This window comes from Podarcis melisellensis, assembly GCF_964234715.1.
Source record: "Podarcis melisellensis genome assembly, chromosome: 7".
Classification (NCBI taxonomy): Eukaryota; Metazoa; Chordata; class Lepidosauria; order Squamata; family Lacertidae; genus Podarcis; species Podarcis melisellensis.
In genome coordinates, this window is record NC_138539.1 from 10,132,764 (window position 1) to 10,145,038 (window position 12,275).

The following is a 12,275-nucleotide window of genomic DNA, read 5'->3' on the forward strand; positions in this document are numbered from 1 at the left end:
AAGTTTTCATCAGTTTTGTTGAATTAATTAAACTAACGACCAGAGAACCACGAAGAGCTGAAGGGCAACACAACATGCCATGGAATGTGGAGTGTTAGGAACATCATCAAAATGTGATGAGAAGTGACTCAGGCCGATGGAATAATGCAGTGTTAGTGTGGAGACCCTAAATTTTTGAAAGTCCTCTGCGATGGGTGGACTAAGACTAGCAGGAGGGCTTACAATATGTGGGTGCGGGAAGCAAACAACACAGAACTCTGGAGAGAAATTGGAGAGCCTCATATCCAAAGATCGATTGCAAGACTCCGCAGAAGAATGGAACTAAATCGTTTTAATTGGATTTTGAATAAATGTGCAATTAATTGTTCACTGTTTTGAATTTTGCTGCGCTGTTATCTTTCTTACTGGGCTTGTTTGAATAATTCTTTTTATAGGGTAGGGGGCACTGGGGGTGAGTTTGCAGAACCAGTGGGTTTGGGGACCATTGCTGTAGAAGGAGAACGAGTCTGTCTAGGATCTGTGCTCAAGATGCCCATTCGCCTCCTGAAGAATGTTTATAAGTCACGTTGGCCAAAGATTAGGAGACCAAGTTCTGCTGCGTGATCAATTTAGGCAAACAGGCAGAGACCCCAAAATGGGAAAAATAACTACCGTATTTTTTGCTCCATAAGACACACTTTTTTCCTCTTAAAAGGTAACGGGAAATGTCTGTGCGTCTTATGGAGCGAATGTATGGTCCCTGGAGCCCAATTGCCTAGGGGCAAAAAGCAGATTGTCTTTTTTTTTTTTAGAAAGAGGGAAGTGGGTGTTGAAACAAAGCCTATCGGCAAGCAATTGGGAGGGAGATAAAGGACACTAGTGATAAAGGAGGCTGCCTGGGAAGGGGGAGGTAAAGCACATGGATCCTCAGGATTTTTGAATTGGGTCACCCCAAATTCACCAGCATGTCCATGGCTATAGCCTGCACCAAAAAAATCACACACCCACTGTTTCGTGCAAAAACGTGGTTACAAAGCACAGATCCACATGGATCCTCAGGATTTTTTGCATTGGGCTACCCCAAACTCACTGTCAAATCACATGTCTGTGGCCACAGCATGAACCACAAAAATCATACACCCACTGTTTTGTTCAGAATATGTGTATTTTTCTTGTTTTCCTCCTCTAAAAACTAGATGCATCTTATGGTCAGGTGCGTCTTATGGAGCGAAAAATACGGTAGATAGTGGCAAGGAGAAACAATGAGTCTTTTGCCCGCTTTGCTTTTCTCGGGCAAAATGGACAGATTTCCAAACCATTGCATTTCTTTCGCCAGAGTCGCTTTTTAATGAAAAGATGTGGACTCCACCCATCTGCTGCAGTGCAGAGCCAGGGGCAGCTTAACAGTTAAGGTTGACAAAGTGTAAAGAAGCAAGCAAACAATGACAGTGCAGTACAATAACAGCAACAGATAAAAATGGCTTTAAAAACCGAAGCCTTGTAAAAACAGGGGGGGGGGGGCAGACTCGTCCCTGAAGCTCTGACGCCTGCAAGAGCAAAATGACGCGTGCTAGACAACAAAGGCAAGGGAGCCAACCAGTTATCCTGTGGCAAGGAGTTCCGCAGTCAAAGGCCCCGTCTTCTGATAAGGGCCTTGTGATAGGGGCCCTACCCATTGTCCCAACCAGCCATGCCTCTGCCATTCTCAGGACCCAGAGAACAGAATCTTCCCTCTCCAGCCAACTTTTCAGGGAGGGTGGGTTTATCTGGGACGGTCTTTATGTCAGGGGCAGCCAATGTGCTGAACTAGATCATAGAATCAAGGAGTTGGAGAGTTGGAAGGGACCACAAGGGTCATTGATTCCAACCCCTTGCAAACCCAGTCAGGTGGGCGGAATATAAATTTATTATTTTTATTATTAAGCCCTGCTGGACATCTGAAGTCAGCCCTGCTTAGGGAAGCTTTTAATGTTTGATGCATTACTGTATTTTAATATTTTGTTGGAAGCTGCCCAGAGTGGCTGAGGTATTAATAATAATAATAATAACCCACTTCCCCATTGTTTTGGGTAAAACATGCCCAATTGGCAATAATATTTTTTTAAAAACTTCAGTTAAAAAAAATGAAACTTCAGTGTGTCTGAAAGCACTGACCAGTAGGAGGGAATCAAAGTTCTGTTCTTGGGTGGAAAAAATAAGACATACAGTGGTACCTCAGGTTACATACGCTTCAGGTTACACACGCCGCTAACCCAGAAATAGTGCTTCAGGTTAAGAACTTTGTTTCAGGATGAGAACAGAAATCGTGCTCCGGCGGCGCGGCAGCAGCAGGAGGCCCCATTAGCTAAAGTGGTGCTTCAGGTTAAGTATAGTTTCAGGTTAAGTACGGACCTCCGGAACGAATTAAGTTCTTAACCCGAGGTACCACTGTATTTCTGCTTCATGTGCTGCTAACTCAACATGAGCCTGAAGAATGGCATTCATCAGGACTTCCCTGTGCCTGCAGAGAGCACAATTGCTCCCCCCCCCTTAAAGAAAACCTCCAGCACGAGATAGAAATAGCAGATATGCAACTCCTAGCTCTCCAAACTGCCACAAGAAGTGCTCACCATTGTGAGCTTTTGTGATCTGCAAAAACCAAGCTCCGTAAAGAATGCTTCCTGCTTGGGATACTGAAGTATTTGGTTAAGGTCAAAGCAGGAGAATATCGTAGTCCGGTGCTGCCAGCCATGGCGGAGCTCAGTGGAGGGAGAAGCCAGTTAACCAGTCGAGTACTTGAGGATACAGAAGGGTAGAGCCCATATACAAGGTTCAGTCCAGCCCCTAGGCAAACTCCGGCCCCCCAGATGTTTTGGGACTACAACTCCCATCATCCCTGGCTAACAGGACCAGTGGTCAGGGATGATGGGAATTGTAGTCCCAAAACATCTGGAGTTTGCTTATGCCTGGTCAGGAGTATATCAGTTAATGTAGTCAGGCGATCCGGGGGTTAAGATACCCAGGGTTTAAGGTCACAAGAAGTGGTGTGAGGATAAAGAGAGCCAGTGAGAGGTGTAGAGAGTCAGTGAGAGGCAGTGTGGTGTAGTGGTTAAGAGTGATAGACTCGTAATCTGGGGAACCAGGTTCACATCTCCGCTCCTCCACATGCAGCTGCTGGGTGACCTTGGGCCAGTCACACTTCTTTGGAGTCTCTCAGCCCCATTCACCTCACAGAGTGTTTGTTGTGGGGGAGGAAGGGAAAGGAGAATGTTAGCCGCTTTGAGACTCCTTCGGGTAGTGATAAGGCGGGATATCAAATTCAAACTCCTCCTCCTCCTCTTCTTCTAAAATGGGAAGGAAGAGATGCTTGCGATCCTTTGAGGAAAGGCAGGACACAAAGGGACCAATTACTAATTACTCTCTGACCCGCCGGGTGTTGTTGCTTGAGCTCCAATCATCCTGGACCATTGGCTCATGTTGGTTGCAGATGATGGAAACAGAAGCCTAGCGATGTCTGGGTGTTCAGAGGCTCTCCACCCCTATTTTGCAGGAAGCACAGCAGAACTAACTTTGTGACCAGCCAAACATTTGGACACGGTTCTGCTGAGGGAGATCTCTCCATCCTCTCGCCGTAACCTTCCCAGCTGCTGTATATCTAAGCAGCTACTTGACAATAGCACTTCAAACCAAGGAAATGGAAATTCTGTCTCTCTGTGCTCCCCCCGCACTTTATGATGGGGCTGTCATATCCATCTGTGAATACTAAAAATCCTTCTCCTATACAGCTGTCAAAATCAATTTGCTGATACCCTTTCCAAACTGTCATCGTCTCCCATCCCCATTATTATTTCTCCTCCACCTGGCTGGTTCCAGGCAGTCTGAGAGTGGTATTACCTAGCATTGCTGCGGCAGAAACCATTTTGGCAGGAGAAGAGGCCTCTTACAGTCTTGGGCATTCTTTCGCTTTGTGTGGGTTCCCTTCCCAGACTGTTTTGTTTCCCTCCGGCAGCAACAAAGCACTGAATAGGAACTTCGATTCTTATAAACAGGGCAGGCCCATGAGACATATCTTGGAGATGTATTGCCTCACTGGTATTGTTAAACAACTATATGAAGTAATGATGTCCCCCAAAATATGGCATTCTTCCCCTAACTGTTCTCCATTAATTAATAAGAAAAGAAACTGCAAACTTATCCAAAATTTCAGTGAAATTCTCATGGATGGGGAGCGGGGTTTTTGGTACGTTTAACTGTAAAGGTAAAGGTACCCCTAACCGTTAGGTCCAGTCACGGACGACTCTGGGGTTGCGGCGCTCATCTCGCTCTATAGGCCGAGGGACCCGGTGTTTGTCCACAGACAGTTTCTGGGTCATGTGGCCAGCATGACTAAGCTGCTTCCAGCGAACCAGAGCAGCGCATGGAAACGCCATTTACCTTCCCGCCGGAGTGGTACCTATTTATCTACTTGCACTTTGACTGCTTTCGAACTGCTAGGTTGGTGGGAGCAGGGGCCGAGCAACGGGAGCTCACCCCATTGTGGGGATTTGAACCACCGACCTTCCGATCAGCAAGCCCTAGGCTCTGTGGAGCCTGCTGGATCAGGCCAAATGACCCAACCTCCTGTGTTTTCCAGCAACTGGTATTCAGAGGCACTGCTGCCTCAAACTGTGGAGGCAGAGAATAGCTACCAATAGCCCTTTCCGCCTTGAATTAGTCTTCTTTTAAAGCCATCAAAATTGGTGGTCTTCACTGCCTCCTGTGGGAGGGCGTTACATAGTTTAACTACAGTGGTACCTCGGGTTACAGGCGCTTCAGGTTACAGACTCCGTTAACCCAGAAATAGTACCTTGGGTTAAGAACTTTGCTTCAGGATGAGAACAGAAATGGTGCTCCGGCGGCGTGGTGGCAGCGGGAGGTCCCATTAGCTAAAGTGGTACCTCAGGTTAAGAACAGTTTCAGGTTAAGAATGGACCTCCGGAACGAATTAAGTTCTTGACCCGAGGTACCACTGTATGTACTACATAAAGAAATGCTTCATTTTACCTCTCTTGAATCTTCCAGCGTTCGGCTTCATTGTGAGTGTGCTTTCTTTCGTTCTGCAAATCATCTCTGGTGCTTTGCACTCTGCAGCCTCCCTGGGTGCTTTGACCATTCCTGAAGGCGAAAAAAACCCAAACACCACCCCATTATGTTCCCGGCTAACTTTTCCTGTAAATGCAGGAAGGCTGCCTCCTGTTTGTAGCAGCTGTTTGTTGCTTGTTTACACCTGTTTGTTGTTTTGAGTAAAATCCTTTAAAGACATCTCTGTGAAGGTAAAAGATCCAAAACCAGTGAGCTTATTGATCTCAGCCATTTTGGTAACCGGAAGTCACCTTGTTTGGAAAACATTGAATTTGATGAAATGAGATTTCAGCTGAAAGGCTGGGTGCAGAAAATCCCATGTGGGGCCCAGCTGTGCTATAAATTTGAAAAGAAGCATTGACCACTTTAAACAGTCATGACTTCCAAAGAATCCTGGGAGCTGTGGTTTGTTAAGGGTGCTGAGAGTTGTTAGGAGGCCTGCCTATTGTCCTTCACAGAACTACAATTCCCAGAGTTCCCTTGGAAGAGGGATGGAATGTTAAACCATATGAGAAGTTGATTGTTCAACTGCTCTTGCTTGTCTGGAGGACAGAGAAGGATGCTTAAAAAAAATGTTTGTGTCTGTGTCAAAACTAGCCAGCAGTACAGAGGTAGAATCTACATTTGTGGCTCTGCCCACCACTGTCATGCGGCCCTTGGAACATTGTTCCAAAAGGAATGTGGCCCTTGGATTGGAAGTATTCCCCACCCTTGATCGAAAGGGTGCAAAGCCAACCTGTTTTGCCTAGTGCAATATTTTAAATTATTCCTCTTTGGAGAGGATCTCCAGTTTTCTCTTCTTGAAAAGATCTCTCACGAGCTAAAAGTATCTAAAGGACAGCGTTTGAACAATCTCACATGTTTTTATTATTTTATTTCTTATACAAGTATTGAGGCACATGGTCTCTCGGTGTCACCTGCATGTGCAAATATCTGGCTTATTTCAGACCATGGAACCTTTATTCTCATTAACAATGGAACTCGCAGGTGGAGAATACATTTACTCTTCCGTATATTTATTATCTGTAAAGGGAGTATTTGTAGGAGTTCATACGTTATTGTCCCTTTGGTGCTGCGCTGTATATTTGTCCTTTTAGTCCTTTCAGACTCTGTCAATATATGTTTTACATTTCTGATTCTTTGTTTCCCCCCCTCTGTTAGTTATGCATGCACTTTTTCATAACAATCTGCAAGCTCCATTTTCCCGAACGTTGCTGTTCTCTGCGGTTTCTTGCAGAAAACACGCTCCCAGCTCTCCAAGTGTGCTTGCTGGCTCTTCTCTGATTCCCATCTTCAGGCTCGCCACTTGATTTCTCGGTGTTTGATTACCGAACACTCGAGTGGCAACTGGATATGTAGTCACTGCCGAGTTGGAAAAGGGCAATCAAAATGATCAGGGATCTCTGGGGCAACTGCTTTGCAAGGGGGGAAATTGCAGCTTTGGGGGCTTTTTAGCTGAGGAAATGCAAGTAGAAGGGAGGGTTAATGACAGAGTGTAATAAACTTTTGCAGGGCGTGCAGACAGTGATAATGTGGTAGCATTAAAGTGGAGAATATAAGTCCACCAAAGGCACACTGTTTTTGTGGGAAGAACAAGTTGCAGAGAACACCCACAATAAAATTGCAGACTGGAGGAACAGTCAAGGTGTGTGTTGTGTGTGTGTGTGTGTGTGTGTGTGTGTGTGAGAGAGAGAGAGAGAGAGAGAGAGAGAGAGAATGAATTGCCACTATATCCTTTCTGGTTGATTTCCATATAAAAGACCACTAAATAACCTGCCCCCCCTAAGGACCATTCTTCTACCAGGACATCATTTCATCAGCTCCTTAAAAATATTTCTGAAGTCAAGGAGGTGACTTGACCTGTTTCCCAGTTCTGCAGAAGAGGAACTGAGGCACTAGCACATTGTTAGATTCTTCTCTGTCTCCCATAAGGAAATGTACCTTTCAGCATAGGGATTTCTGTGCCCACTCTCAATAATTTCCTTACTGAATAAGTAGTGCTCATTTCGAATTCCAAAGCCAGGACCTCCTTTGCTTTGAAGTTACCTCGGACTTCACAGGTGTAAAAGTTGCATGTTCTCCAGTCAGTCGGACTCGTGTAATTTCCTATCGCTTGAATGGAGGGCTCTGCGGGGGGCCTTCAAAAGGAAATGGACCCCCGATAGACATCATAAGCTTGTGGGCTTTAATTTGAAGGCAGCTAGCAATCTCCCCCGACAAGAAGCCGGGAGCTGGTAGGAGGAATAAATCAGCATATTCTTAGAGTTGAGAGTCCTCTGGCATAAATGGAAATAAATCCTGAGAAGGAAGCTGAAGAAGACGGAAGCGTTTGAAAAGCCACTCGAATCTGCCTCCCGGGCATGTTTGCACATGTCAAGGTGCATAGGGTGGTATTCAACTATGTTTTACTCAGAGTAAACCCGCTGAAATGAACAAAGAGCACGGAATACCCCTGGTATCTGGTCCCTGAGAAGCTGACCCTCACACAACTGAAAGAAAGTTCCCTGCCTAAATTCATGCAGAGGCAAATCTGCTATGAAATTTAACAAATCTTAAGCTTTAGGAGCCCTCATCTGGGGGGGGGGGTGTCCCCCAGATCAGACTTCAGTCTTCCTTGTTAAAAAAGGGGTGTCTAATAGACTAGATTACAGTTGCACAACTCAATTTGACTATTATTATTATTATTATTATTATTATTATTATTATTATTATTTCAACAATCCCAAAGTTTGAGAGTGGGTAGCATAGATGTCGTAAAGGTGAACTGTCTTGGTAAGTTGTCTGTTCTGCTGAAGAGCACTTAACTTGATGCATATTGCCTCTAGAAAAGGGCATTGCAAGGAAGCTCTCTTACAATGAAACTGTACTTGAATAGGTTGCTAGAAAAAACAGAAAAAGAGTATTTTGTAAAATGTGCTCCATGTAATATGAGATAATTCAGTTCAGCAGTTTTAATCAAAATCTGAGATGTAGTAGTTACATTAAAAAAAGAAAATTCTGGTAGAACAGCCCCACTGAAGGAGATAAAAGTGGTTACCGAAACCTCACTGATGGTTTGCGATGGGGCCCCCCTGAAAATTCAAGCTTGGGGCCACAAAAATGTAGGTCCGCCACTGCATTCATGGCCTTTTCTTGAATTTCCTAGAAGCTGACTGATGCTGGAAATTGAACTCTGGACTATATAGATTTCTGCACTGGTCTGACAAGGCAGTTGTGATGTTTTTAGAATTGTTTGTGCTGATATAGAGGAAGTGGACGGGTTGTTCTGTGCTTGGCTCCCCATGTTCCCTGTTGGCCGATGTCCCGCCCCCACCCCCAAACACCTAGATTTGCTTGTGACTGGTGGCAAAGTGGCCACCTGCATGATTTATCCTGCACCCATGAGCAGACGACTCCAAGCAAGCACTGTGGGGCGTGATACTGCTTGCATGTGAAAGACGTATGAGGCTGAGTTAGGTAGCTGGTCCGTCTAGATCAGGGCTGTCTACACTTCCAGCAGCTTTCCACAGTTTCATGCAGGGGTGTTTCGTTAGGGACTGATCTAGGAACCTTTTCACATGACAAACACTGCGCCCTTCCCCAAAGGACTGCAAATATCGTAGGTGGCCTTATGATTGAACCACTGTTGATCCGTCTAGTTCAACCAGTGTTAGAAACTCAGATGTACTATATAAACTAGGCACCAAACGGCATCTTAAACCAAGGCTATACTTGCCAAAACAGAATTTCTGTTGCCATTTTTGGACAAGGAACGACCGACTTATCAGTTAAACATCTAGCTAGGTTAAGAGCTTTGAGAACTTAAAGGAAGAAAAAATCACAGCCCACCTATATATTGGCCTCTTTTTCTTAATGGTGACACGGGCCATTCATAACGTAGGAATATTCTTCACAGCCGTGAGCAGGGCAGCCAGCTGGGGTAAGTGAAGAGAAGCAACAACAACAACAACAATTTATTATTTGTACCCCACCCATCTGGCTCGGTTTCCCCAGCCACTCTGGGCGGCTTCCAACAAAAGATTAAAAATACATTAAAACATCAATCATTAAAAACTTCCCTAAACCAGGGCTGCCTTCAGATGTCTTCTAAACGTCAGATAGTTGTTTATTTCTTTGACATCTGATGGGAGGGCGTTCCACAGGGTGGGTGCCACTACCGAGAAGGAGAATGTTGTTCACTCTTCCTGCTCAGGCAGCACAGAGAAAGCATTTTGGTTCCTGAAATTCGTTCTGCGTGTGCAGATAAAATATAATGGATAGAATTCTACAGGACAGGGGGGTGAGTGTATACAAACAGTCCAGATCCAAGGATCCCCAGGCATGCATCTCCAGATGGTGGAGATGTCAGGCACCATCCTGGCTGTTGTCTACACCAGGGGAAACCAATGCTGTGCCCTCCATATCCTATTGAATTATGACATCTCTGGTCATCAGCTAGTGGGAGTTTTGACCCAGCAAGATCTCTGGGGTGCCCTATTGGCAATTCCTGGTCTACAACAGCAGCTCTCTGGGGAATCAGGGAGAAGATTGCTGCTGTACTTGGAGGTATCAGGGAATGGACTTGTGATTGAGCCACAGATGCGGCTCATGACCTCTAACATTTCAACAGACGAAAGCTTAGGGTGCTGTGACCAGTGGCTCTCCTGTTATTCGCAAACCCCCAAACCACCGGCTGATTTAGCCATCTCCACTGTTTACAAATTATTCTTATTAATTTGCTTTACATGCCCTTCACCCTAAGGTTTTGGGGCGGGTTACAACATGAAAACACAATGTTAAATGCAGTTTAACGCAACTTAACAGTCACAAAATAAGCAGGTCCTAAAAATACACACCTCAAGTGTCAAAAGCTGCAATTACTATCATTGTACTTCCTTCCTTGCTCACTCGCTCTCTCTTTCTGTGTGTGTGTGTTGTGGTTTTTGTCTGCAATATCCTGGCCTGCAATGGCTTTCTGAAGGAGGCTGGGTTAGTAAACTGACCACAGTAGTTTAGTTTTAAATGACTTGGGGATGTTTAATCTCTCCTGGGATCTGTTTTTGCTTATTATAGAGTAGCTGAAACTCAAAAGCATTTAGAAGGTGGTTATTGCCAGGGGTGGGTGGGTGGGAGAAGCGTTGATGAACGGGTGGTTTATCAGTCATTAAATGCATGCGAGTTTGTCACTATAGTAACTTTATAGAAAACTTCAACTCAGGATTTCAGAATTGGGCTTTGCAGTGCAAGCAAGTCAATGCATACATTAAGGAAACGGGAATTTTCTGTGCTGCACATTTCATACCAAAGAACAGCCACGTTTAACACAGTTGGGGCGGGCGCATCCCTGCAGGCAGAGCCTTAAGCAAGGGGGGGGGGACAGTCTTGGTGATTTGTAAGTTGTTTATTTTGCTTTAAGAGACAGCCTGCCCCTTGTACAGGATGAGCATCCGTGTTTTCAACTGCAGAATATCAGATTGCAGAGTAGGTGTCTTTTGTTTCGTTTTGTAAATGTCACCCACACCAGAATCTCCCTCCGCACGCTTTAAACTTGCAAGTGGGAGAGGAAACTTCACAAACCCTTTCTCTCTGCACTATGGATTTATTTCATAAAAATTATGCATCACTTGATTGTGAAAACGAAACCCAAACAAACTTCAAAGAAGGTAACAAAAGGGTATTAAAATTGTGAAAAACTCAGTCGTATTTTAAAACACGGAAAAGTTTTTAAATACTAAAGCAGATTAAAATTACTTCAGCTTTCCAAACATCTGTAGGTTTGCCTAAATTAGGGCCGCCATACGTCCCAACATCACCGGGATTTCAAAGGTGAAATTGATGTCAGGGGAGAGATTTGTCCTGGATCTTAGACTAGTCAATAGAAAAATCCAGGGTTTTGGGGTGGTTTTGTAAAAAAAGAAGCTGAACAAATTTGAAGTTTTCCTTTAAAAAAAGAAAGAAGCAGCAGCTCAGCAATTTGGGGGGTTTCCTTAAAAAAAAGCTCAGTCATTTTGGGGTCTTCCTAAGCTCAATTTTTTGGGGGGTGTCCTGGTTTTTCCTTTTTGAAATATGGCAAATTCAAAGCAGATTAATTCGAAACATCTGGGTAGGCTTGCCTGAACAAGAATGCTTTTAGCCGGCACTGGAAACAGTACAATGAAGGCGCTTGCTTGATCTCAGTAGGCAGGGAATTACAAAGTGGCGCACACTAAACGACCAACTTCTTACATGTGCGGAATGAGTGACTATTACGTGGCACTTGCAGGAAGTGTGCAAACAGCAGGAAGCTCCCCCTCCCCCTTTAATTTTTTTAAGTGAGGGAGCAAGATAAACCCTTTTCGACTTCCTAATTCTGTGCAACCAGAGCCTTTCCAATCAGATGCATCAGAATGACATGGCAGAATTCTGAGATGGTAGAAGAGACTGATACGATAGGCGTCTTCAAATATCTCGAGGACTGTCACGTGGAAGAGGGGAGCATGCTTGTTTTTTCCTGCTGCGGAGTGTAGGACTCGAACCAAGGAAGTTACAAGAAAGGAAAATCTGACTAAACTTTCTGACAATAAGATCTGTTTGGCAGTGGAACAGACTCCCATGGGAGGTTGTGGATACTCCTTCCTTGGAGGTTTTTAAGCAGAGGTTGGATGTCCATCTGTCAGGGATGCTTTAGTTAATATTCCTGCACTGCAGTGAGTTGGACTAGATTGGGGTCCTTTCCATCTCTTGAGTATGTATGCATACTCAATGAGAGATGTGAGCTTGTTTTTGCCGGGTAATCTTATTTATATTAGGTCTGCAAATAAATAAACTTATTTTGATCCTATACTACATTGAAATGTTTAAACGTTTCTGATTGTATTGTGTCTCCCCACCACAGTTGTCATTCTCTCTTGCCACATCAGTGTGGTATACACCCTTTGAAAACCACTGCCCTTGCACAAAAGTTCCACTTAAAAACACACAGACAGACTTTTTGCGGTGATGAGCCGAAAAGTGTGGGATGAAGGAATGATCAATGGAAAAATATGGAAAAAAGATGAAGAGTGATTGTCGAATAACCACTCCATAAAGACCTAACATAGTCTGACTTTAACCTCTGTGCAAGTTTTGTGCAAGCAGAACGGGGTGAAATAGGTCGTCAGAGTGTGTGGATATTTATAAATGTGCCTTCTAGCAATTGGAGTAAATCTGAACCCTAAAAATATCCAACTTACGTTATA

General features: G+C 44.5%; 1 protein-coding gene across 3 annotated transcripts in view; it reads left to right on the top strand.

Moving 5' to 3' along the window:
* Positions 1-12,275, top strand: part of ST3GAL1 (ST3 beta-galactoside alpha-2,3-sialyltransferase 1) — a 103,370-nt gene that overhangs the window by 24,437 nt on the left and 66,658 nt on the right. The window contains exon 1 of one of the 3 annotated variants that reach the window (XM_081918954.1): positions 8,492-8,677. The exons of the other annotated variants lie outside the window; for them this stretch is intronic. The gene's annotated coding sequence lies outside the window, so the exon portion shown is untranslated. Of the gene's footprint in view, positions 1-8,491; positions 8,678-12,275 lie in introns of those variants that run through there. 3 annotated transcript variants of the gene reach the window in all.